This window comes from Cherax quadricarinatus, chromosome 17, assembly GCF_038502225.1.
Source record: "Cherax quadricarinatus isolate ZL_2023a chromosome 17, ASM3850222v1, whole genome shotgun sequence".
Classification (NCBI taxonomy): domain Eukaryota; kingdom Metazoa; phylum Arthropoda; class Malacostraca; order Decapoda; family Parastacidae; genus Cherax; species Cherax quadricarinatus.
This window is the reverse complement of record NC_091308.1, coordinates 27,582,232-27,608,246: the sequence shown is the minus strand read 5'-3', so window position 1 is coordinate 27,608,246 and position 26,015 is coordinate 27,582,232. Positions and strand designations below refer to the sequence as shown.

The window sequence follows — 26,015 nt, the reverse complement described above, 5'->3', positions numbered from 1 at the left end:
TAATACTGTGAGGGAAAAGTCTTTAAAAAAGAGGTTATGGTCGTTCAGACTACTTGGAACCATTAGCGTGTTACCGCCCGCACTACCATCTAGCGGGCTGAGGCTAAACTTCAGTTTCCTCGGGTCTGATTTGCTTTAATTTCTACACCTGGTAGTATTAACCTTACCTGGTGTGGGTTGAAGTTTGGAGAATCACTTCTCCTCCACTCTTCTCCTGATCAAGTAAGGTGATCTACCAGGAGTATTTCTATTCTTTGTTACTGATTCACCTGGTTACCAGTAATGACATTGAAGGTAGAATACCACACTTTGTCTTTCTTCAGTATTATACTTATTGTGGCATGCAAAGAGTACGTTACAATTTATTCTGCGTATGTCACACTCCCATATAGGCTGCCTCCCAACCAGCGAACCGGGTTTAACGATTATTAGGGTACCCGTCATTAAATCAGTACCTTGGTTCGTTCATCGATCACAGGCGAACCCGCCAAATGCTGAGGCAATGTGGTTCACTTGCGGTTAGCATTTCCGTCAGCATTTGCCAGACTTGCCTACCTGCTGGTTGAGTACTGTGCTCTCTGGGTTTTGCTTTTGCCATTCTGTCACCGTCGTGTGGTACACTTACTATTCAAATTCTGTACATAGCGTACATGTATATATCTGGCAAATTATATCTGCTGAAGGAAATACAAGCTATAGTCTGTCTACTGAGTTTATTTTGCTCCAAAACCAATTACGACCACGTCACAGGCCATTCATAACCTGTGTTCGTAGTTCTTATTAACCCTTATGTAACCAGTGTTGGTTTTTTTTATTGTTAGCTCTGCTACTGGCCTGGTCAACCAGAGCAAGATCCCTGTCAACAGGACATATTGGGACATAATGACTCGTCTCTCTGAAATCTGAAGTGTGGTACTACGACAAAGTATCGATAGGATTTCCAGGACATTGGACGAACACCACCATCCAGGATAACCAACATCATTTCTTGTAAAAATCACAGAAGACCATCCTGGGCATGAGACACTCCAGTCTCAACATCACAGGAAACACAGTGGCCAATTTTATTTTATTTATTTTTAATTAAAACCCTTAAATACATAAGCCATTATTGTCTGCATCGCTATTGGGCCGTGCAGACCTCCTGCGCAAACGCTCTTCAGTTCCCTGACAGCAGTAGTGTGAGGTGGTGCTTGTCGCGCCTCTGTCGTCAGACCAGGAGAACTACTATTAGTCAACATGGCGTGCAGTTACAGACGCAGGATTAACACTGTCGGTGTTGAACTTCTCAGTGGGGCAATAACGCCAGCCTCAGCCCAGGTATTACTACCTAAAATAATCAGAGACACGTATGGCATTCAGGATGGAGAGTTGTACGGCGTAGCATTGAACGGAGCACGTAGATTTTTTGTGAAACTGCTCTCAGCAACGGTTTACGAGTCGTTGGTCAACCGTTTTCAGGACGTAAGTCTTGATGCAACACCAGCTGTGCGTGTGAGGATGATCGATGTATCCAGACATTATACATGGATTAAATTGCGTAATGTCCCCTTTGAGGCGGATGAGGCAGATATCAGAAACGTATTTGAGGAATACGGAACTGTTCATTTGGCCCAGCATGGTAAGTGGGTGTCGGGTGCCTACACAGGTATGCCGGAGGGCACTTTTAACCTAAAAATGTCATTGCGACACCCCATACCGTCTTACGTGTACCTAAAGGAATTCAGGACACAGGTCATGGTGTCATACGCGGGGCAAAGGCGTACCTGCCGACTATGTGGGGAATATGATCACATAGCGGCAGAGTGTGGGAAGCGGCAACGAGCTCCTGGCCCAGAGGCGGAGACATCCGCTTCTACACCAGGGGAAGCGGGTGTTGATCAACGACGTGAAGGAGGGCGTGGTCGTCTATGGAGCGAGATAGTGGATGAGGCGTATAAGGCTGGGGGAGAGGGTGAGGCCCTTGACCAGTTACCTGGTCCAGACACACTTCCAGTGGATCGAGTTGAGCAAAAAGTACAGGAGGAAGTGTTGGAAATTGAGGAGGAATTAGCCGAGGTTTTGAAGTCCTTGTCACCGCCTGAGGAGGTGGCTGCTCCTGGCAGGGTAGTAGAAGATGAGGTGAAGGCTGTGGGGCATCAACAACAGAACTATTCGGACGAAGGGAGTGACAGCGTGACTGAGGTGTCACCGAGATCTTTGTCACTGTGTACAGTGGAGGTAGAGGTACATTGTGAGGCATCCCCAGACCAAGCCATGGAGGATGCGCCTGTCACAAGAAAGAGAGCCGCTGCATCGGATTCAGATGATGTCCTAACGCCGGCGCAGAGGACTGGGAAGCAAATATGGGCAGAAGGTGAAGGTAGTGGTGGCCATGACAGGAGGCACCGAAAGAAGGGGGGGGGGAGAGAGGGAAGTGTGCAGGTGACAAGTGGTCCCACACGTTCTGGTGGCCATCGGAAGAGTGAAGAGAGGAGGCAGGGGTGGAAACTCTAATAGGCCTCCGGTGTATGACAGTAAACGTTAATGGTTTGTGTAATAGTGTAAAGAGAGAATGGTTTCGAGAGTTTCTGAATAAATTTAGAGTGGATGTTGTGTTCCTACAGGAGCACAATTTTAAGGAGGGTAGGGTGTTGGAGATGGAGGGGTTTCAGGTGGTAACCCTGCCATCTGCCCGTTTAAAAGGGGGGGTGGGTATCTTAATTTAGGGAGGCGAGCCCGTTTGTTTTGCAGAGAAGTGAGGGGGGGGGAGGGGGAAGGGTGTTGCGCGTAGATGGTTTGTGGATGGGAAAACGTGTGGCTTTTATTAGTGTATATGCGCCTGCAGAGAATAATGTACAGGTGAAGCAGGAGTTTGTGTGCGAGGACCTTGTGTTTTTTTTCCGTGCATTACCGGAGGTGGCAATAGTAGGAGGTGATTGGAACTGCGTCATTAGGAGGGCTGATGTGGAACCAAAAGGGGCAGGTTATGTGTCGGTGGCCCTACGAGATTTATTGAGGGATATTAGGTTAAGAGACGCATTCGAGGGGGGGGCGTGGGAGACAGAGCATACATTTGTTAGGAGAGGGTATGCAGCGAGGTTAGATAGAGTGTATCTTTCTCACGGGGTTGTAGTGAGAGCTTTCAAAACTGTTGAAGTTGCATGGTCAGATCATAGAGCAGTGTTGGTGGAGGTTGGGTGGGAGGCGCTTGCAGAAATATACAGGAGTTACTGGAAATTAAATATAAGTGCATTGAGTGATGAGGAGGGGTTAGAGGGATTTTCTGTCCTATGGAAGGAGCTTAGTGAGGAGGCACAGGGAGTGGAAGATGTCGTACAATGGTGGGAATGTGTTGCCAAGGAAAGGATTAGGAAATATTATGTGGGGGTGGGCAAACGTATAAATGATTTTAAATATGGGCTTTCAAATTATCTGGAGGACAGGTTAAGGGGCTGTTATGAGAAGGGGGCTGTGGGGGGCAACTATCCTATGGATGAAATTGTCGAGGTCAAGGGGAGACTGAGGGAGTTACAAAATGAGAGGTTTCAAGCGGTAAGGGTGCAGGCAGGGGTAGAGGAGGTGCTTTGGGGTGACAAACCATCGGTGTGTGTGTTGCGACGTCAAAAACAAAGACAGCAGGTTACAGCTATTCCGAGGTTAGAGGTACACGAGATGGCGGGGGGTTATAGAATGGGTCAGGAGATACTAACTACAAAAGGAATGTGTGTGTATGCGGATAAATGGTATGAAGGGTATTGGACAAGTGGGAAGGTGGGAAATGTGGATTTAGAGAAGGTGTGTGAGTATGTGACGTGTAATTTAGGGAATAGTGATAGAAAGGCTTTAGGGGGGGTAATAACAGAGGAGGAAATAGAGTTGGCTTTAAGGGGAATGAGGAAAGGCAAAGCACCGGGAATAGACGGTCTCCCGGCTGAATTTTATCTCCAACATTGGGAGGTGATAAGGGGTTTCATGGGTAGGTTATTTAATCAGATGAAGGAGAAGGGTGTGATGGGGGACAAGCAAGCAACAGCAGTTGTAGTGTTGGTCCCGAAGGGTAAGGGGCAGCACACCCTCAAGGAGTACCGTGCCATATCCCTGTTATGTGCTGATTATAAGTTGTTCGCTAAAGTCTTGGGTAATAGGTTCAAATGTGTGGTAGGGAGAGTGGTTTCGAAAACGCAGTATGGTTTGCCTGGAAGGTCGATGATTGAGGGTCATGGAATACTGAGAAGTTTTGTGGAGTCAAAAGGGGGGGGGAGGGAGGGCGGCGTTGTTGGCTTTAGACTGGCAGGGGGCCTATGACAGGGTGGAACGAGGAGCATTGGGAGCTATACTTAGGAGGCAGGGTTATGGGGATGAAATAGTTAATTGGGTAACCACGTTGTACAATGGTGCCAAGATGAGGGTACAGATTAATGGATGCTTGGGGGAGGGGATTGTAATGGGTAGGGGACTTAGGCAGGGGTGTCCCATGTCACAAATGTTGTTTGCGTGCATTCAGGACCCCTTCTATAGAATGGTTGAACGTTGTGTATGTGACACGAGTGGAGGTGGGGGGGGTGGGGTAGGGAAAGTGTGGCCGGGAATAATAGGATACGTAGACGATACAACAGTCCTGGTTCGGGAGGGGATGACGTTGGGTGTTTTGGATGCTGTTGTGCAACAGTTCGGAAATGCAACAGGGATGCAGGTAAATAGAGAGAAGTCAATGATCATGGGGTTGGGTGATTGGCTGGAGGGGGGGGAGATGTAACGTTGTGAGAAAACAAACGGTGTCTTTAAAAATTTGTGGTATCACCTATAAGGGTGATTGGGAAGCTGCTCGGGAGGAAAACTCGAATAGATTAATGGAAAGGATTCAGGGGCGTCTGGGTGCATTGCGACCTCATCATCTGACTCTCGTGCAACGAGTGATTGTTATAAACGTATTATTGTATAGTAAGGTTTGGCACGTAGCAGCCGTGTTCCCATTAACAGGGACGGCGATTGTGGGAATTCTGAGACGAGTGTTTAACTTTTTGTGGGGTTCAAGGTGCGATTGGCTGAGGAGAGAGGTTGTAATGTTACCTGTGCGCCAGGGTGGGTTGGGGTTGATGGATCTGAGGAGGAGGATTAAATGTGTGTTTCTTAAATGGGAGGTTTTGCGCGAAGGTGTGAGTGGAGGGCAGCTGGGAAAAGTACATGATAGGTTGGGTAAGTTGTATGGTGGTGTGGAGTTGAGGGAATGTGAAACTATTTTGAGGGCTTTGATGTTGGTTAGAGAACCCAGGAAAATTCGAGTAGGGGTTTTGTGTAAGCTGCTTGCAGACAGGATTGTTGTACCAGTTGAGGGATTGTTCCCCATGTACGCATGGACGAGTATTTGGTATAGGTTTAGCAGGTTGAAGTTAAAGCCTAGGGTAAGGGAGGTAATGTATCGTTTTTTGCATGGCATACTACCGTCGGGGGAGGTTTTAAGAACCAGAGGGGTAATTGTGGGCGGAAGGTGTGGAATCTGTGGGGAGGATGAGACGGCGTTCCATGCTGTATACTTTTGTGGGGAACTGGAGGGTGTTAGGTATTGGTTAAGTAGGGTAGTACAGGGGGTGGGGGGCAGAGGGGTGTCGGTTCTGCGTGCACTAAGCCTAGATGTGGGAGGGTTCGATGAGAGTGTTATACGAGCTTTGGATTATATAATAGTGGATTATATATATATATCGTGGGTGATGAGGGGGAGGGGGAATTGTGAGGTGCGGAGGCGGGTACTAGCGGTAACGGTTTATCGTACGATGTGTCGTAATAGAGAACTGTATGGGAGGAGGTGGGAGAAGGATTTTTCGGAAGGGTATAGAATGTTAACGTTAGGTTTTCTCATCAATCTACGACTTGGGCTGAGTGAGTAAGGGGGGGGGGTTGGGGATTACATACGGGAAGGGGGTTTTCAGGGGGACACAGCGGGGTCGCCTCCTGGGGAGGGGTGTGAGTGTAGGTGTATGTGGGTATATGAAGGTGTAGATGAGTGGCATACATGTATGTAGCATGCAAGTGGGCACAGAAACCAAAGATGATATCAAGTAATTACGTAGTACCTGAATGGAAAATTCTGTGTTTGATGTGTCAGGGTCGTCTTGACCTTCTTCATGAATTAAGTGTGAATGGTGTCAAGATTATAGTTTTAAGACCGTGAAGAGCTTTAGGGCTTATGTAGAGTGTGCGTTTATAGCCTTTATTGGGCATAAATCATGTGCGATAATTGTATCGCAATGAGAGGTTATTAAATTATGTTTGTGTTTAGTGTTGTGGGTTTTTAGCGAGTGTACTGTCTTTATTTTAGCATTATATAATGTGCTCATCCAGTTGCTGCTAGATGGAACGCTAATGACTTCCATAAATTTGTAATGCCTTGTTAAAAGTTTGTAATGGGACAGTATGGTTTAGTCTCTTACTTTATATAATGTGCTCAGCCGGTGGAAGAGGCTGTATTAATATTTAGTAATATTTGTTAATATTTATTTAGTATAAGTGTGAGGCTTAGGATTTGATTTTTGATTTAGGATTTGATTTTGATTTTGATTTGATTTTGATTTTTTTCAATGCTTAAAAAGAGATTGTAGTGAGGCACGTATGTATGTGCTTAGGTACTTCTTATTGTATAGAGGTTAATTTTGGGAAGAGTATGTGATTGTTTTTAACTGAGATTGGGATGTAAGGTTATTACTCTGTTTATCTCCTGTGAAGGTTGTGAACCTTTGTCATATGTCCGTCATAGTATGTTAACTATACAAATCTGAAAGTTGTATATAGTTTATATTTTATATAGTTTATATAGTTATAGTTTATTTTGTTTATCATAGTATGTTATATGGAAAAGTTTGTGTGTATATGGGTAACCTCTTTTATGTCAATTACAATGTGTTGTTAATAATTGGCTAGTGTATGTTGTGTAGGATTGAGGATCCTACTGTATCCATTTTATATCTTAATTTAATATCAAGCTGTAAAGTTTTTAAATAAAATATAAAAAAAAAAAAACCCTTAAATTATCTTAGTTATTATTCCTCAAGTTATTCATTATTTATTTTTTCATTCTTTTGTTCAGGTGGAAGGCGTTCATCTGACAATAGATAAAATGAAAATTTCATGCTTATTATCTTAGCTTATGTATGTAGGAAGGACATAACAACTACACCTCTCATTGTGCTCACTGTTGGAGACTTTTGATTGGCTACCAGCACTTGCAAACGACCTGCCCGCTTGTTAAGTAGTTTAAGCCAGGCGCTACTTGTTACAAGTAACTTTACGTTGGAGCTGCTACTTCTTTCACACCTCTCTATGGCTGTTGCTCGTTGAGGCAACATACTCTCCATTCCTCTGTCTGGGAGAATGCTATTTCCCTCAGCTCGTGTCATTTAGACCGTTTTTGGTAGAGTATATTGGTGAGCCGGGAAATACTTTTTGTAACTCTATGCAGATCTATTTACAGAGCATTATTTAGTATTAGTGATATTTGACGTTTCCAGAGGTTTTGTGTTGTGGAGACACTATCTCTGGCCCCAAGTTAAACTCTCGACCTACATTGTTCTGTCATCTCCCCTCATGGAAGGTTCCTTGATGCTGGTGAGGGGCTCTTGATCTAGGGAACTGGTTCTGCTCTCCAGTTCCCTAAATTAAACCTGAATGCGTTCCACATTACCCCCCCCCTCCAGGCGCTGTATAATCCTACGGGCTTAGCGCTTCTCCCTTGATTATAATAATATTCTGGCATCTACACACTGTTGTCGGGAAAATTTAAAATGCTGAACTCACTTTCTGTAATAAAGGAGTTTTATGCCTTTGGTGTAGGAACTGTTGAAGGTTTACAGTTAAGGTCGTTTTTGAGGTCCTTGATTCTGTAATCATTATTTAACTACATGTAAACCACACAATAACCAAATTCTGTAAATTCAACATTGTAATCCTTATAGAGAATAAACTTTGAATTTGTCTGATGCTGTGCTGTTTATTGCTGCTTCCAACGTGATTGTTGTTTGGCGAATGAATCATATTGTTTAAGTAAGCTTTTTATTTGCCTCGATGATTCTAAAATTAGTTTTAGGGACTTGTCGCTCACATCTTAAGTCAAAGCCGAGTCTTGCTGAGCACATACCGAGCATAACAGAACACACACAAACACACACTACATATTATTCTTGTACATGAGTACATGTCATCATAACTACGTACCAGATGGTACTTAATAAAAGTAGTACAGTTATTAAATGTGTCCTTAGCACCATGTGAATATATGTATAAGATAACTATGATATATAATATACAAAGTTATACTTGAGTTGTGTAGGAACTTATCTCCTTGATAATTATAATTATATTAGCTATAATTACCACGTAAAGACCTTTATTATTAAAGATCTCAAGTTTTATTTGGTTTAGTTTGTATTTATCCAATTGCAATTCAGAAGTACTATTGAGAAGCCCTGTATGACCCTTGTAGGTTTAGCGCTTCTTTTTGATAATATTGAAAAGCCACTTAATTTTATGGGATGACTAGACTAGAATACTGTGACTGTTGCAAAACTAGAAACAGACTAGAAACTAGAAGATCAAAAAGTTCGCCTAGTATTCAACTGGTTAACAATTTTTGAAAAGTTGTATGCCTCCTAAATGATATTAGTTAATTCTTATGTATTTTCATGTCCTGAATCCAAATATCACCTTGAAAAATGCTTGTTGGTTATAGGTTTCAAGATACGAGACATGTAATATTTGATTATTTTATTATAACCTATATGTGTCAGTATATTTTAAACTCTAATCCGTACCTATTCTCTATGTTTTTGCTTGACGCTTATAGTCGGCTGAAGACGCATCTCTTGCCAATGTCCAGCAATAATCTGCAAGCATTCTTGTGCCCCATTTGCCATGGTACCATTTTTCAATGGTTGAAATATTTTGGTGAAACATTTCACCATGTTCGTTACTGTCTCACAGTTCGCTGGAAAAGTCTAAATATGAGTTCAAAAAGTGGATTTTAAGTGACATGTTACATCCCATGCTCTTGTAAGCATTGATCAGGTTTTCCACCATTTAGTTGCCTTCACTTCTGTTTCCGAGAAATCCCTTCGCCACCAACTTGAATGCTTCCCAAGCAGCTTTCTCCTCCCCAGGAAGGTCTGATTCAAAGTCACCATCTTTAAGAAACTCTCGAATCTGAGGACCATTGAAGACTCCTTCTCTTTGCGTAGCTCAGTGAAGGGAATTTTGATGTTAAATACTTGAATCCCTGACCGGATTTGTCCATAGCTTTTACAAAGTTTTCATGAGCCCCAGTTTTATGTGTAGTGGTGGTAGTAAAATTTTGTTTGATTCAATGAGAGGTGATGTTGAACATTTATCCCAGGCTCCAATGATTGACGAGGTGGCCAGTCTCTCCTGTAAAGGGAACCTCTTGCACGGCTGTCCCAGTCACATAGAAAGCAGCAGTACTTGGTGTATCCGCCCTTCAAGCCCATCACAAGAGCAACAACCTTTAAGTCACCACAGAGCTGCCATTGATGCTCATCATATTTCATGCACTGAAACGTATGCTTTATATTCTCATAAGTTTCTTTCATATGTGGTGCAAAGACCACAGGAACTGATAGTTTACTATTGCCGTTATGTAGCAAGACACTTTTCAGACTCGTTTTTGATGAATCTGAGCAACCTCCAGTGACTGGGTGCGTAATCGATGCCAAGTGCTCCCATTAGATCATTAACATTGTTGCAGGCCACTAAATCGCCTTCCATTACGAAAAAATCGTTGAACTGCTGCTGTCACGAAATTTTGGTATCTTCACATCAGCTGCTAGGAGAGTCCACTGTTGAAGACGAGAGCCTAGCAGCTCTGGCTTATTTTGGGTAGTTGCAGATCCCTGACAAGGTCATGGAGTTCCCCTTTTGTTATGAGATGTGGCCTAGAGAAGCGTGCTTCATCAAAGTCTTGGTCACTCTGTAATCCAGCACTCTTCCTCATCACTTTCTTTATCTGACTCGAAGGATACCGAAGTTGGTGCATCAGGAACAGGTAGACCTTCTCCATGTGGAACTGGGCGAATAACTGATGGAATGTTTGGATATTCAATGGACCCCTTTTTTATTTGACAAGCCCTTTTGTACTGAAGGTACCATGCAGAAATAACAACTGTTGGTATGGTCTGTTGGCTCCCGCCATGTCATTGGCACAGCAAAAGGCATTTCTTTCCTCTTCCTGTTCAACCATTCGCGGAGGTTAGTTGCACAATTGTTGCAGCATGTGTGTGGAGCCCAGTTCTTATCCTGGTCACTAATCTTGCATCCAAAATAATAGGTGATATGCCTTTATAACCATAGCAGTTATACGGCGCTTCTGTGATGCAAAGGTCACCTCACCACAAATGTAGCAGAAGTTGTCTGCACTATTCACACAAGTACGAGGCATCTGAAAGAAGAAAACAACAAACAGAAGATAAACAAATTTAATTAATTTATCATTATAATACAGAACATGACAGCTAAGCAGAAGTATTTATATCATTCAGTAAGAAAATAAAATTAATATATGCCTCACGTGCATATCAGTAGCTTGCTCTGAATATTTATTATAAGTTTAAAAAGTGTTTGGCTAAGAAAATCACCTACCTTTCACATCAAAATATAAACTTGCACATCATAACCACCTTCTATGACTGCTGGAACAATAATGAAGGTCAGTGAGACTGTGAGTATGGTAAGAAACACACTGCCGCAACCCTGTTGGAACCTGTTGTGACACGTAGGCGTATACTGAGAAGTAGAGCTAACAAACAATTTTAACCATGATATTCATTATCAGTGACCTAAAATTAGTTGGAAATTGCTACTTTGGTCTTGGAAGCATTTTGGTTGTTGACCAGTGTCTCTGGAGATGTTTGTACTTTATAGATATCGCATTTTGTAACAACGGGAGAACAGTTTCATTTGGCCATCTGACTTTATTTCGTTGATGTCATTATGTTGTAGGAACAGGTTCAAGACTCGAGTCATCCTAGGAATAAATGATCTCAGATGAAGCGATATTCTGGAGAAGGGTTCAGTCAGTGTAGTTGCTACCTGCTGCCCGTCTTTTTGTGTAGAAGCTCACTTATCACCGTCCTCGGAGTGGAGCCAAGTGTGGTATTTTGACAATATTGGCCGTGTACAGAACAGTAAGACCACCCACATCCCTCCCTGTGTTGAAGGCTCTGCCGAAATGACAGATCTATCCAGGCTGGGTCCAGGCGAGAGAGGAGCTTCTTGGCTCTGCTCTCTCTTCTGTCAAGAAGTTGCAGATGAGATGAAGGGCAGGCAATCCAAGAAAGTGGAGCATACTCAAGGTGTGAGCATACTTGTGCCTCGTACAGAATCTTTCAACCTCAACTGTCGAGCAGACAAAAGATAAGTAGAAGTGCTGTAAGCTTTGTTGGCAAGATTTATAACATGGTTCTTTATGGTCAATTTAGAGTCAAATTTCACCCAAAGGATACAGACTTTGTTCCCAAGTACCAACGCTCTCCCATTTATTCTTACCACTGCTGCAGCATTATCATCATGATGCTAAAGACTATCATTTGTTTTCTCAGGAACAAACGCTACCTGAATAGTTTTCCCCAGACTAATATAGCTGTAAGCTGGTGGTAGATGTAACTTAGAGAAGCTGGCATTTCCTCTCTTGGATAAGTAAATGTCAGAGTACAGTCGTCTGCATATGCATGGGATTCTGGGATGAGATGAAGGTCATTAAAGTAGATATTTCATAATATTGGCACAAACATAATTTCCTGGGAATACTTTATCCTCTTTCTGCTTCCCTCGACAGTTTAGATGTTCACTAATTTTGTATTTGAAATCGTAATGGTTGGCAGATAGCAGACTGTAGCTACTGTCACGTGAAAATATTTGATAACACTGAGAGACAAATATTGGGACACACTGAGAAGCCCACTGGTCGAGGTCAAACTACCTATATCCAACCTGTCACACTAGCATCTGTCCAACCCATTTCTAAAGCTACCTAAACTTGCATTGAATGGCAATTAATGACAACATTTGACCTTTAATCGTCACGATGAACTACTGTATGGCACGTTGACACGATGGAAGAGTTTTCACTTCCAATTTGGGTTATGGCACATCACCTGCACAAGTGGTTTAAGATGTCAGTTCATCAATACAGAACAATAATCTACATTAACCGTCTCCTAGAATAGGTTTTTGGGTTATTGATGTTATTTCACTTGATAACAATAAAAACTGATTAGACAAATATCTGAGAAAATACTGATGAATTTCAATAAGATTTATGTTACATAATTTAAAAAAAAATCTTCGTCACTTAAATAAATATTAACACAAACTGTCACTGTTCAGCATATACAGTGACAAACAGCAAGGCATGTGTGTACCACTGGTGTCAGGTGTGTGGTGAGGGTAGGAGGACAGTACCGCTGGTGTCAGGTGTGTGGTGAGGGTAGGAGGACAGTACCACTGGTGTCATGTGTGTGGTGAGGGTAGGAGGACAGTACCACTGGTGTCAGGTGTGTGGTGAGGGTAGGAGGACAGTACCACTGGTGTCATGTGTGTGGTGAGGGTAGGAGGACAGTACCACTGGTGTCAGGTGTGTGGTGAGGGTAGGAGGACAGTACCACTGGTGTCATGTGTGTGGTGAGGGTAGGAGGACAGTACCGCTGGTGTCAGGTGTGTGGTGAGGGTAGGAGGACAGTACTGCTGGTGTCAGGTGTGTGGTGAGGGTAGGAGGACAGTACCGCTGGTGTCAGGTGTGTGGTGAGGGTAGGAGGACAGTACCACTGGTGTCATGTGTGTGGTGAGGGTAGGAGGACAGTACCACTGGTGTCAGGTGTGTGGTGAGGGTAGGAGGACAGTACCACTGGTGTCAGGTGTGTGGTGAGGGTAGGAGGACAGTACCACTGGTGTCAGGTGTGTGGTGAGGGTAGGAGGACAGTACCACTGGTGTCAGGTGTGTGGTGAGGGTAGGAGGACAGTACCGCTGGTGTCAGGTGTGTGGTGAGGGTAGGAGGACAGTACCGGTGGTGTCAGGTGTGTGGTGAGGGTAGGAGGACAGTACCACTGGTGTCAGGTGTGTGGTGAGGGTAGGAGGACAGTACCGCTGGTGTCAGGTGTGTGGTGAGGGTAGGAGGACAGTACCGGTGGTGTCAGGTGTGTGGTGAGGGTAGGAGGACAGTACCACTGGTGTCAGGTGTGTGGTGAGGGTACGAGGACAGTACCGCTGGTGTCAGGTGTGTGGTGAGGGTAGGAGGACAGTACCACTGGTGTCAGGTGTGTGGTGAGGGTAGGAGGACAGTACCGCTGGTGTCAGGTGTGTGGTGAGGGTAGGAGGACAGTACCGCTGGTGTCAGGTGTGTGGTGAGGGTAGGAGGACAGTACCACTGGTGTCAGGTGTGTGGTGAGGGTAGGAGGACAGTACCGCTGGCGTCAGGTGTGTGGTGAGGGTAGGAGGACAGTACCGCTGGTGTCAGGTGTGTGGTGAGGGTAGGAGGACAGTACCGCTGGTGTCAGGTGTGTGGTGAGGGTAGGAGGACAGTACCGCTGGTGTCAGGTGTGGTGAGAGTAGGAGGACAGTACCGGTGGTGTCAGGTGTGTGGTGAGGGTAGGAGGACAGTACCGGTGGTGTCAGGTGTGTGGTGAGGGTAGGAGGACAGTACCGCTGGTGTCAGGTGTGTGGTGAGGGTAGGAGGACAGTACCGCTGGTGTCAGGTGTGTGGTGAGGGTAGGAGGACAGTACCGCTGGTGTCAGGTGTGTGGTGAGGGTAGGAGGACAGTACCGCTGGTGTCAGGTGTGTGGTGAGGGTAGGAGGACAGTACCGCTGGTGTCAGGTGTGTGGTGAGGGTAGGAGGACAGTACCGCTGGTGTCAGGTGTGTGGTGAGGGTAGGAGGACAGTACCGCTGGTGTCAGGTGTGTGGTGAGGGTAGGAGGACAGTACCGCTGGTGACAGGTGTGTGGTGAGGGTAGGAGGACAGTACCGCTGGTGTCAGGTGTGTGGTGCGTGTAGGAGGAATGTACCGCTGATGCCAGGTGTGTGGTGAGGGTAGGAGGACAGTACCGCTGGTGTCAGGTGTGTGGTGAGGGTAGGAGGACAGTACCGCTGGTGTCAGGTGTGTGGTGAGGGTAGGAGGACAGTACCGCTGGTGTCAGGTGTGTGGTGAGGGTAGGAGGACAGTACCGCTGGTGTCAGGTGTGTGGTAAGGGTAGGAGGACAGTACCGCTGGTGTCAGGTGTGTGGTGAGGGTAGGAGGACAGTATCACTGGTGTCAGGTGTGTGGTAAGGGTAGGAGGACAGTACCGCTGGTGTCAGGTGTGTGGTGAGGGTAGGAGGACAGTACCACTGGTGTCAGGTGTGTGGTGAGGGTAGGAGGACAGTACCACTTGTGTCAGGTGTGTGGTAAGGGCAGGAAGACAGTACCGCTGGTGTCAGGTGTGTGGTGAGGGTAGGAGGACAGTACCACTGGTGTCAGGTGTGTGGTAAGGGTAGGAGGACAGTACCGCTGGTGTCAGGTGTGTGGTGAGGGTAGGAGGACAGTACCACTGGTGTCAGGTGTGTGGTGAGGGTAGGAGGACAGTACCACTGGTGTCAGGTGTGTGGTGAGGGTAGGAGGACAGTACCACTGGTGTCAGGTGTGTGGTGAGGGTAGGAGGACAGTACCACTGGTGTCAGGTGTGTGGTTAGGGTAGGAGGACAGTACCGCTGGTGTCAGGCGTGTGGTAAGGGTAGGAGGACAGTACCGCTGGTGTCAGGTGTGTGGTAAGGGTAGGATTACAGTACCGCTGGTGTCAGGTGTGTGGTGAGGGTAGGAGGACAGTACCACTGGTGTCAGGTGTGTGGTGAGGGTAGGACAGTACCACTGGTGTCAGGTGTGTGGTGAGGGTAGGAGGACAGTACCACTGGTGTCAGGTGTGTGGTGAGGGTAGGAGGACAGTACCACTGGTGTCAGGTGTGTGGTGAGGGTAGGAGGACAGTACTGCTGGTGTCAGGTGTGTGGTGAGGGTAGGAGGACAGTACCGCTGGTGTCAGGTGTGTGGTGAGGGTAGGAGGACAGTACCACTGGTGTCAGGTGTGTGGTAAGGGTAGGAGGACAGTACCACTGGTGTCAGGTGTGTGGTGAGGGTAGGAGGACAGTACCACTGGTGTCAGGTGTGTGGTGAGGGTAGGAGGACAGTACTGCTGGTGTCAGGTGTGTGGTGAGGGTAGGAGGACAGTACTGCTGGTGTCAGGTGTGTGGTGAGGGTAGGAGGACAGTACCACTGGTGTCAGGTGTGTGGTGAGGGTAGGAGGACAGTACCACTGGTGTCAGGTGTGTGGTGAGGGTAGGAGGACAGTACTGCTGGTGTCAGGTGTGTGGTGAGGGTAGGAGGACAGTACCACTGGTGTCAGGTGTGTGGTGAGGGTAGGAGGACAGTACCACTGGTGTCAGGTGTGTGGTGAGGGTAGGAGGACAGTACTGCTGGTGTCAGGTGTGTGGTGAGGGTAGGAGGACAGTCTCAGTAGTAGTAACCAGTTACCAGTCTCAGTAGTAACCAGTTACCAGTAACCAGTGTCCGTGACTCAACGACCAACCGTCTCTGCCTGAGTCATGGTCTTTCATATTGCGCTGAACTGACACTATTTCAAAAGACCCACTCACTGGGTACTGTGGGCAGCCGGCTAGTCAGTATTACGAGTGTAACCAAGGAGATAGGTACGGCTGGCAAGGGCTCTCTCCACATAACAGCAATTATACGTAATAACAGCCTACGTGAGTATTTCTTACCTAATCCACGTATCGAACTCCCACATGATAAATGGTGTACAGCGGTGTGGAGCGTGGATTTACGTTTTTAAGGGTAATTCAAGGCGTTAGAAGGCTGTTTGTGTGAGTAGCGCCAGGGTCAAAGGTGAACCGTCACCCACCAGCCACTACCCTCAAGCACCATCTCCAGCCACGCCGCCTACTCCCCTCACAACCTACAGCCTGCAAGCCTGTTGCAGCCGTTTCGAGCTTCCTGGCTTAGTTCGTGTGCTAATTGCTTCAATCTCCGAGGGGTTGACCCGGATTTTGCAATTAAGCCAGTCAGTAAGCCAGACTGTGGAAGTGAACGCCAGTCAGCCTATCATCCAGCCTGTCTCCTGTCATCCAACTGCTCCTCCGTGCTTTGTGCATTGTTACACGTCTTCCAGTCAGCCATTCTTGTGGGGTAAGCCAGTCAGCCAACCCAGCTTCTAACCCAGCTGAGAGAGAGAAGTAAGCCACGCAGTAAGAAGTAAGCCAAGTTCCTCTGAAGTATTCTCTATATCGCTTTGTGCTCCCTGTTGGATGCTAAGAGTGGTTTTCACCATTCCTGTGGCATAGAGTGGGTTAAGCCACCTTCGTGGGTGAGTGGGGTGCGCGGCAGCCTCACCGTCCCCCCACCACTCTCTCCCACCACCCGGGGTGCGCGGCAGAGCCCCAGCGTCCACCCACCACTCTCCACCACCACCACCACCACCAGCCATCCACCCATCTACCTGTGGTTGTTTGCACCCTTGTACCGGGTCCTAGTACTGTTTTGGCTCACATAATTGGTCAAGAGATTGTAGCTGGTGCCAACGATAAAGCCAGTTATGTGAGTTCTCCTAGAAAGCACATTTCTTCCGACAACAGTGAATGTAGGAAGCGTCAGTATCACCGCGCGGGACACCTTACCACCCGCCCCATCACCAGTAATCGCCCGTCTACTACTCCAGACTCCAGTGATAATTTTCTTGAGACATTTTCTTGCATTTAAAGACATTTGCGTGTGTGAGACATTTATAGTAAATTGCTTGTGTACTCTAAACCTTGTGTTTTCAGTTTTTCGTTAACTCATTATTTTTACAATATTTTCAGTGTTTTCACTCATCTTATATTTTTATTCTGTGTTTTTCTTTATGCTACTCCTGTCTCTAGTAAGCATTATTGTGTAGTGTACCAGTCAGTCACCCTGTGTGAAGTGATTCAATTTTTTTTATTGTATTCTTTCAGCGTTGTATTCTTCAGTAATTATCATTGTATTTCATGCAGTGATATTCACCCCAGTATACTAAATTATCCATTTATTTCTATGTGTGTTTTTTTTTTTCGTATGCAAGCAGTGTCTCATTCCTCTAATTTTTCGCAGACTGTGTACCATTATTTTTGCCAGCAAATTTTTGTCGTATCAGTCACAGCAAGATTTTGTTGTATCAGTCACAGCAAGATTTTGTTGTATCAGTCACAGCAGGAATTTGTTGTAAGAATAAACTAATACTGAAGTGTGCTCCGCCACTGTAAGTGTTATATTCCCTGTTTTGTTCCTGTGTTTTATTTTTTTTATAATTCTTGAACAAATTCACTCTTGATGCAATTTCAATTACTTTTAACGTAAAGTGTTTTCCTTACTCTGTTTGAGTAAATTGTTTTGTCTAATTTACAATTAAGAGTTAAAGTGTTCAATCAGTTAATTTTTTTTTTTTGATCTTCATATTTTAATTCATTATTTTGCCTGAGTTTTCCCAGTGACACTTTGTTTCTGCAGTGATTGTTTCTACATTTTGTTTTGTTGCATTTGTTCTGCAATGAATTCTTTTCTTTTATTGATATTTTTATGAATTATATTTTAAATTTTGTCTATGCATTCTTAGAAAATACTTAAATTTCCCAGTTAACAATTTAGTAATTTTATTTTATTCTTTTTACATTGATTTAAAATTTAATTAATTAATTTCTTTATTAGCAAGAGTAAAGACAGCTCATTTTGAATTTAATTCAGTCTCCAGTAATATTTTTACTTGTATATTTCAATGTAATTTTTTTTCTTGGTCAATAGTCCTTTAAATTGAGTTTTCCTTCCTCTTGCAGTGTATCTTAGACATTAATTTTTTATTATTTTTGCAAAATTAGTTGTATATCTTTTCATTTCAATTCTAGAATTTTATCATTTTTATTGTTCATTATTTTTGCCTTAATTGTTCTCGTGTTACTTTGCCATTATGTCTCACATACCGTCAAGTGATACTTTAGTGAATGTCGACACTCAGACCTCTCAGGCTACTGCTGGTCCTGTCATCAGTCCTCACAGTTCCTTACCGACTGAAAGACCGACCCAGACACCAAGATATTATAGTTATACTCGTGATTCCCTTGATGCGTTACCTTTATTCAATGGCCATGTACATAGTCTTGAAGCATGGTTTGCAGCCATTCGTTCTCGTGCTAGTGCTCTAGGTGAAGGTCCTCCTTCAGAGGAAAGCCTTATCAGAATTGCTAAAGAAGCTCTTTATCGATCTCCTGCTGCTGTTCACGTTGTTGATCTCCTTGATATGCGAGACTTCAGGAATCTTACTAAGTGGTCACAATATGAGGAACTGATTCGTTCTTTCCTTGTCCCAGTAAAAACAGCTGATCCATATGTCGTTCTTAGGGAACTAGTGAATGCTACACCCATGAGTAATGAATCGTTGAGTGCATTTGCTGTTAGATTAGACAAACTTTTATCATCATTTATCAATGCTGTCCAATCATCATCTTTTCTCCCTGAAGAGGCTAAACCATTTACGGAATCACTTGCTAAAATAGCAGCTTTTGGAGCAATTAAAGAACTAATGCCGCCTGCTTCTGTGTGTGCTTATGAGGCTCATCCTCCAACTGTAACGATGGAACCACTTACAGCTTTAAATCATGTACGTTCCTTGTGCCCCCAGGGTACTTTCCCTTGTATTAAAAGTAATGTCACACATATGCCTCAGTCTGCACCACCTCTTGTTTGCGCCACAGAGACAAATCGTGGTCGTCCACCATCTCAGAGATCACCAAGAACCAGTGTACAGAGTCGTTATACACCTCGTAGTATTCATAGTACATTCAGTAACCATAGTCGGCGGAATTGTTACAACTGTGGTTTCCGTGGCCATATTGCAATTAATTGTCCTGATAGTTACCCTAAGAGACGTCGTACTGATGATGAGTACTCAGATCTTCCCTACTGTACTTATCATAGAATACATGGACATGACACATCTGAGTGTAATGCTCTCTATAACCTTCAGTACTCTAGGTCTTTCCGTGGTCGTTCCAACCGCAGAACCCGTAGAGGAAACAGATCGCGTGGTTCTCAAACTAACCAGAACCAGGCTCGTTCTTCCAATTCAGGGGAATTCGAGCGCCCCAGTCAAACCGTCCCATGGTGACAGTAGGTGATAATGAGTACACCATCCCCGTTCACAATTCCTTTGAAGCCTTAAGCAGTCTCGAGAATGACAACCCTGCTGATGATGTTGCTTCACATGTCTCTGACATAGATGATTTTGGGGATGGAGTTGAACAAGTCTTTTCTGATGACAATCCACCCTTTTGTTTGCACATAACTTTCAATGCAACCATAGGCCCTATAGTGCAAGCATCTGTTTATAATGCGCCCGTTCAATTGTTCATGGACTCTGGTGCGCAAATCAATATTATTAGGTCTAGTTTGTTTAAGGATAAGAAGTTACGACATGTCCTTCTCGTAGAACCGACTCCTGTGTCCTCCCTTAGTGGAGTATCTGGTTCTCACCTGCGTGTCCGAGGTCGGACTTCCCTAACCTTTTCTATCCAAGGTAGAGACTTCACTGTTTCCTTCCTTGTTGTCGACCAGATTACTTTCCCTGGTGACCTTCTACTGGGATTTGCTTCCATGCGAGACTTACGCATTGTGCTCGACCCTTATCGATGGCATGCACAAATTGAAGACTTAATCGTTCCATTCTGGGGTTACCAGCTTGGATCAGAAATCTGTTATACTGCTGCAGAGTATGATGTACGGATTAAGTCCTTACAAGCTAATGCATTCTCCAGTAGCGTACCCAAGCGGTCAGGCACTGGTAATTCTGTCACTCCCATCAGTGTTCCACCTATACCTTCAGATTTGCAGGATAGTCCGATGCCTCAAGTGTCCGAGGACGCTCAGATTGCCTTGAGTGCACAACCTATCCCTGCAATGCCTGCTAGTTCGAGTAGTAGTTTCTCCACAGGGGACGCCTTGTCGGAAAACAATTACTTGCAACTAGTAATGCCATCTCTTGTTGATGTCACATGCCGTCTGCAGAAAGACGTTTCTGTTGCGGCTAGTGCTCTCACTAGAGTGTCTGTTGTTGTTCCTAGTGTTCCAGATGGTGATAACGTCCTAGTTGACAGTGATTCCTGCAAAGTAAAAGGTCTATTTGTTGAACCATCCTTACATGTTGTAAGAGATAGTAAGATCCATTTCTACCTGGCCAACACTTCTGGTCACAGTGTTCGCCTTAGAGCAAATACCAATCTTGTTGACCTTGTTCACTATCCTTACCCTGTTCAGGTAGAGGATGAGTTGTCACCTGACCAGTGGGTCGGTGCTATTTCTGCCGGGGAGACCTCATCCACTTCATTGGATCAATCTGTTCCACCAGTAGAGGAGAAAGACTTAGCTCCCACTGACTTCCCAGATGAAGTCAAGCGTTTGTTGACTCTGTTGAACAAACGTCGTAAAGCCATTGCTTTACCAGGTGAGAAGATGGGTATAACGAACTTATTGTCCCATCGTATTCCACTTGAACCTGGTACTAGACCTATCTATATACCTGCGTACAGAATGCCTCATTCACAAGTTGCTGTCGCAGAAGAATTGATCAATCAAATGCTTGACGATGGAGTTATTGCACCTAGCAATTCCCCTTGGAATGCACCCTTGATACTAGTACCTAAGAAGGATGGTACTTGGCGTCCAGTAATTGACTTTAGGAAGTTAAACGCAAAAACCATTCCAGATCGCTTTCCACTCCCTGTACTGGGTGATCTTTTACATAATATCGGAGATAACAAAGTCTTTTCAACCCTAGATTTGTTACAAGGGTTTTGGCAAGTCCCTCTTCACGAGGACAGCCAAGAGCTAACTGCATTCTCCACTCCTACAGGTCATTATCACTTCCTCCGTATGGCATTTGGATTACGATCTTCCCCTATCACGTTCTCAAGGCTCATGACTAATATCTTTAGAGGTCTCATAGGTAATGCACTTATGGTGTACTTAGATGACGTAATCGTCATGTCTAAAGACGTGGATACACACTTGTAAAGACTTGATGTAGTACTTGGTAAGCTTGAAGAAGCCAATTTAAAGATCAAACTGTCTAAATGTCAATTTTTCAGATCAGAAATTAAGTTTCTTGGTCACGTAGTCACTCCTAGAGGGGTTACGACTGACCAAAATAAAGTAACTGCAGTACTAAATTTTCCAACTCCCAAAACTGCTGATGCCGTAAGATCCTTTGTGGGCTTAGCAGGTTTTTATAGATCTTTCATTGCCAATTTTTCTTCCATAGCTGCTCCTCTAACTGAGTTGCTTAAGAAAGATGCTCCTTTTGTTTGGACCTTCCGTCAAGAAAGAGCATTCCAAACTCTAAAAGAAAAGCTAACATCTGCTCCAATTTTGAAATTTCCAGATTTTTCTAAGCCTTTCTATCTGACAACTGATGCTAGTTCAATTGGCATAGGTGCCGTACTAGCTCAGAAGACCGATGGCAAGTACAACGCAGTTGCATTTGCTAGCCGAGTCCTTACGAAGGCTGAACGTAATTATACAGTAACTGAGCAAGAAGCTTTAGCATTAGTATGGTCTTTAAAGCACTTCCGAGACATTATTTATCAGTACTCTGTTCATGTCTTGACAGACCATGCTCCACTGATACCCTTATTCCAGAACAAACAACCTACTGGAAGGTTAGCCAGATGGACCTTGACTATCCAAGAGTTCAATCCCACCTTTGAGCATTTACCTGGCAAGTCAAATGTAGTCGCAGATGCCTTATCGCGACATGTTAGTATAGTAACTGCAGACCCTCCATTTAGTGCTGAAGATGTAAAGAATGCTCAACGAACAGATCCCATGTGGTCTGGTGTGATTCGATTCCTGCTCCAGGAAGATCTTATTCTGAATGTGAAGCCACCAGCACCCATCAGTGACTTTGTCATGAACCAAGAATTACTGTATCAAACAGCCGAGTTGGGTACTCCTAGCAGAAGAGTATACCAGTTAGTAATTCCACAGTCACTAGTGAATGTAGCCTTACAGCTAGTTCACGATGTACCAGGTGTTGCACACCCTGGTATGGATCGTTCAGTAAAACAAGCCAGATTGAAATACTTTTGGCCTCGTATGGCAACTGATATTTCTGAGTATGTTAGGAAATGTAGTGTCTGCATGCAACATAAAGGCAATGCTAGTGGTCCTAATACAATCCAAGTGTATTCAAAAGACCCACTCACTGGGTACTGTGGGCAGCCGGCTAGTCAGTATTACGAGTGTAACCAAGGAGATAGGTACGGCTGGCAAGGGCTCTCTCCACATAACAGCAATTATACGTAATAACAGCCTACGTGAGTATTTCTTACCTAATCCACGTATCGAACTCCCACATGATAACAGTACCGCTGGTGTCAGGTGTGTGGTGAGGGTAGGAGGACAGTACCACTGGTGTCATGTGTGTGGTGAGGGTAGGAGGACAGTACCACTGGTGTCAGGTGTGTGGTGAGGGTAGGAGGACAGTACCACTGGTGTCAGGTGTGTGGTGAGGGTAGGAGGACAGTACCACTGGTGTCAGGTGTGTGGTGAGGGTAGGAGGACAGTACCACTGGTGTCAGGTGTGTGGTGAGGGTAGGAGGACAGTACTGCTGGTGTCAGGTGTGTGGTGAGGGTAGGAGGACAGTACCGCTGGTGTCAGGTGTGTGGTGAGGGTAGGAGGACAGTACCGGTGGTGTCAGGTGTGGTGAGGGTAGGAGGATAGTACCGCTGGTGTCAGGTGTGTGGTGAGGGTAGGAGGATAGTACCGCTGGTGTCAGGTGTGGTGAGGGTAGGAGGATAGTACCGGTGGTGTCAGGTGTGGTGAGGGTAGGAGGATAGTACCGGTGGTGTCAGGTGTGGTGAGAGTAGGAGGATAGTACCGCTGGTGTCAGGTGTGGTGAGGGTAGGAGGATAGTACCGCTGGTGTCAGGTGTGTGGTGAGGGTAGGAGGATAGTACCGCTGGTGTCAGGTGTGGTGAGGGTAGGAGGATAGTATCGCTGGTGTCAGGTGTGGTGAGGGTAGGAGGGCAGTACCGCTGGTGTCAGGTGTGGTGAGGGTAGGAGGACAGTACCGCTGGTGTCAGGTGTGTGGTGAGGGTAGGAGGACAGTACCGCTGGTGTCAGGTGTGTGGTGAGGGTAGGAGGACAGTACCGCTGGTGTCAGGTGTGTGGTGCGTGTAGGAGGATAGTACCGCTGATGCCAGGTGTGTGGTGAGGGTAGGAGGACAGTACCGCTGGTGTCAGGTGTGTGGTGAGGGTAGGAGGACAGTACCGCTGGTGTCAGGTGTGTGGTGAGGGTAGGAGGACAGTACCTCTGGTGTCAGGTGTGTTGAGGGTAGGAGAGCAGTACGGCTGGTGTCATGTGTGTGGTGAGGGTAGGAGGACAGTACCGTTGGTGTCAGGTGTGTGGTGAGGGTAGGAGGACAGTACCACTGGTGTCAGGTGTGTGGTGAGGGTAGGAGGACAGTACCGCTGGTGTCAGGTGTGTGGTGAGGGTAGGAGGACAGTACCGGTGGTGTCAGGTGTGGTGAGGGTAGGAGGATAGTACCGCTGGTGTCAGGTGTGTGGTGAGGGTAGGAGGATAGTACCGCTGGTGTCAGGTGTGGTGAGGGTAGGAGGATAGTACCGGTGGTGTCAGGTGTGGTGAGGGTAGGAGGATAGTACCGGTGGTGTCAGGTGTGGTGAGAGTAGGAGGATAGTACTGCTGGTGTCAGGTGTGGTGAGGGTAGGAGGATAGTACCGCTGGTGTCAGGTGTGTGGTGAGGGTAGGAGGATAGTACCGCTGGTGTCAGGTGTGGTGAGGGTAGGAGGATAGTATCGCTGGTGTCAGGTGTGGTGAGGGTAGGAGGGCAGTACCGCTGGTGTCAGGTGTGGTGAAGGTAGGAGGACAGTACCGCTGGTGTCAGGTGTGTGGTGAGGGTAGGAGGACAGTACCGCTGGTGACAGGTGTGTGGTGAGGGTAGGAGGACAGTACCGCTGGTGACAGGTGTGTGGTGAGGGTAGGAGGACAGTACCGCTGGTGTCAGGTGTGTGGTGCGTGTAGGAGGATAGGACCGCTGATGCCAGGTGTGTGGTGACGGTAGGAGGACAGTACCGCTGGTGTCAGGTGTGTGGTGAGGGTAGGAGGACAGTACCGCTGGTGTCAGGTGTGTGGTGAGGGTAGGAGGACAGTACCGCTGGTGTCAGGTGTGTGGTGAGGGTAGGAGGACAGTACCGCTGGTGTCAGGTGTGTGGTAAGGGTAGGAGGACAGTACCGCTGGTGTCAGGTGTGTGGTGAGGGTAGGAGGACAGTACCACTGGTGTCAGGTGTGTGGTAAGGGTAGGAGGACAGTACCGCTGGTGTCAGGTGTGTGGTGAGGGTAGGAGGACAGTACCACTGGTGTCAGGTGTGTGGTGAGGGTAGGAGGACAGTACCACTTGTGTCAGGTGTGTGGTAAGGGTAGGAAGACAGTACCGCTGGTGTCAGGTGTGTGGTGAGGGTAGGAGGACAGTACCACTGGTGTCAGGTGTGTGGTAAGGGTAGGAGGACAGTACCGCTGGTGTCAGGTGTGTGGTGAGGGTAGGAGGACAGTACCACTGGTGTCAGGTGTGTGGTGAGGGTAGGAGGACAGTACCACTGGTGTCAGGTGTGTGGTGAGGGTAGGACAGTACCACTGGTGTCAGGTGTGTGGTGAGGGTAGGAGGACAGTACCACTGGTGTCAGGTGTGTGGTAAGGGTAGGAGGACAGTACCGCTGGTGTCAGGCGTGTGGTAAGGGTAGGAGGACAGTACCGCTGGTGTCAGGTGTGTGGTAAGGGTAGGAGGACAGTACCGCTGGTGTCAGGTGTGTGGTGAGGGTAGGAGGACAGTACCACTGGTGTCAGGTGTGTGGTGAGGGTAGGACAGTACCACTGGTGTCAGGTGTGTGGTGAGGGTAGGAGGACAGTACCACTGGTGTCAGGTGTGTGGTGAGGGTAGGAGGACAGTACCACTGGTGTCAGGTGTGTAGTGAGGGTAGGAGGACAGTACTGCTGGTGTCAGATGTGTGGTGAGGGTAGGAGGACAGTACCACTGGTGTCAGGTGTGTGGTGAGGGTAGGAGGACAGTACCACTGGTGTCAGGTGTGTGTTGAGGGTAGGAGGACAGTACCACTGGTGTCAGGTGTGTGGTGAGGGTAGGAGGACAGTACTGCTGGTGTCAGGTGTGTGGTGAGGGTAGGAGGACAGTACCGCTGGTGTCAGGTGTGTGGTGAGGGTAGGAGGACAGTACCACTGGTGTCATGTGTGTGGTGAGGGTAGGAGGACAGTACCACTGGTGTCAGGTGTGTGGTGAGGGTAGGAGGACAGTACCACTGGTGTCAGGTGTGTGGTGAGGGTAGGAGGACAGTACCACTGGTGTCAGGTGTGTGGTGAGGGTAGGAGGACAGTACCACTGGTGTCAGGTGTGTGGTGAGGGTAGGAGGACAGTACTGCTGGTGTCAGGTGTGTGGTGAGGGTAGGAGGACAGTACCGCTGGTGTCAGGTGTGTGGTGAGGGTAGGAGGACAGTACCACTGGTGTCAGGTGTGTGGTGAGGGTAGGAGGACAGTACCACTGGTGTCAGGTGTGTGGTGAGGGTAGGAGGATAGTACCGCTGGTGTCAGGTGTGGTGAGGGTAGGAGGATAGTATCGCTGGTGTCAGGTGTGGTGAGGGTAGGAGGGCAGTACCGCTGGTGTCAGGTGTGGTGAAGGTAGGAGGACAGTACCGCTGGTGTCAGGTGTGTGGTGAGGGTAGGAGGACAGTACCGCTGGTGACAGGTGTGTGGTGAGGGTAGGAGGACAGTACCGCTGGTGACAGGTGTGTGGTGAGGGTAGGAGGACAGTACCGCTGGTGTCAGGTGTGTGGTGCGTGTAGGAGGATAGTACCGCTGATGCCAGGTGTGTGGTGAGGGTAGGAGGACAGTACCGCTGGTGTC

The 26,015-nt window shown here is 46.5% G+C and overlaps 1 protein-coding gene across 5 annotated transcripts in view; it reads left to right on the top strand.

Moving 5' to 3' along the window:
* Positions 1-201: 201 nt before the first annotated feature.
* Positions 202-26,015, top strand: part of LOC128686311 (uncharacterized) — a 51,887-nt gene continuing 26,073 nt past the window's right edge. For 2 of the 5 annotated variants that reach the window (XM_070086009.1, XM_053773147.2), the window contains exon 1: positions 207-222. The gene's annotated coding sequence lies outside the window, so the exon portion shown is untranslated. Of the gene's footprint in view, positions 228-7,304; positions 7,401-9,361; positions 9,544-26,015 lie in introns of those variants that run through there. The other 3 variants (XM_053773144.2, XM_053773145.2, XM_053773146.2) reach the window with 3 other exon arrangements.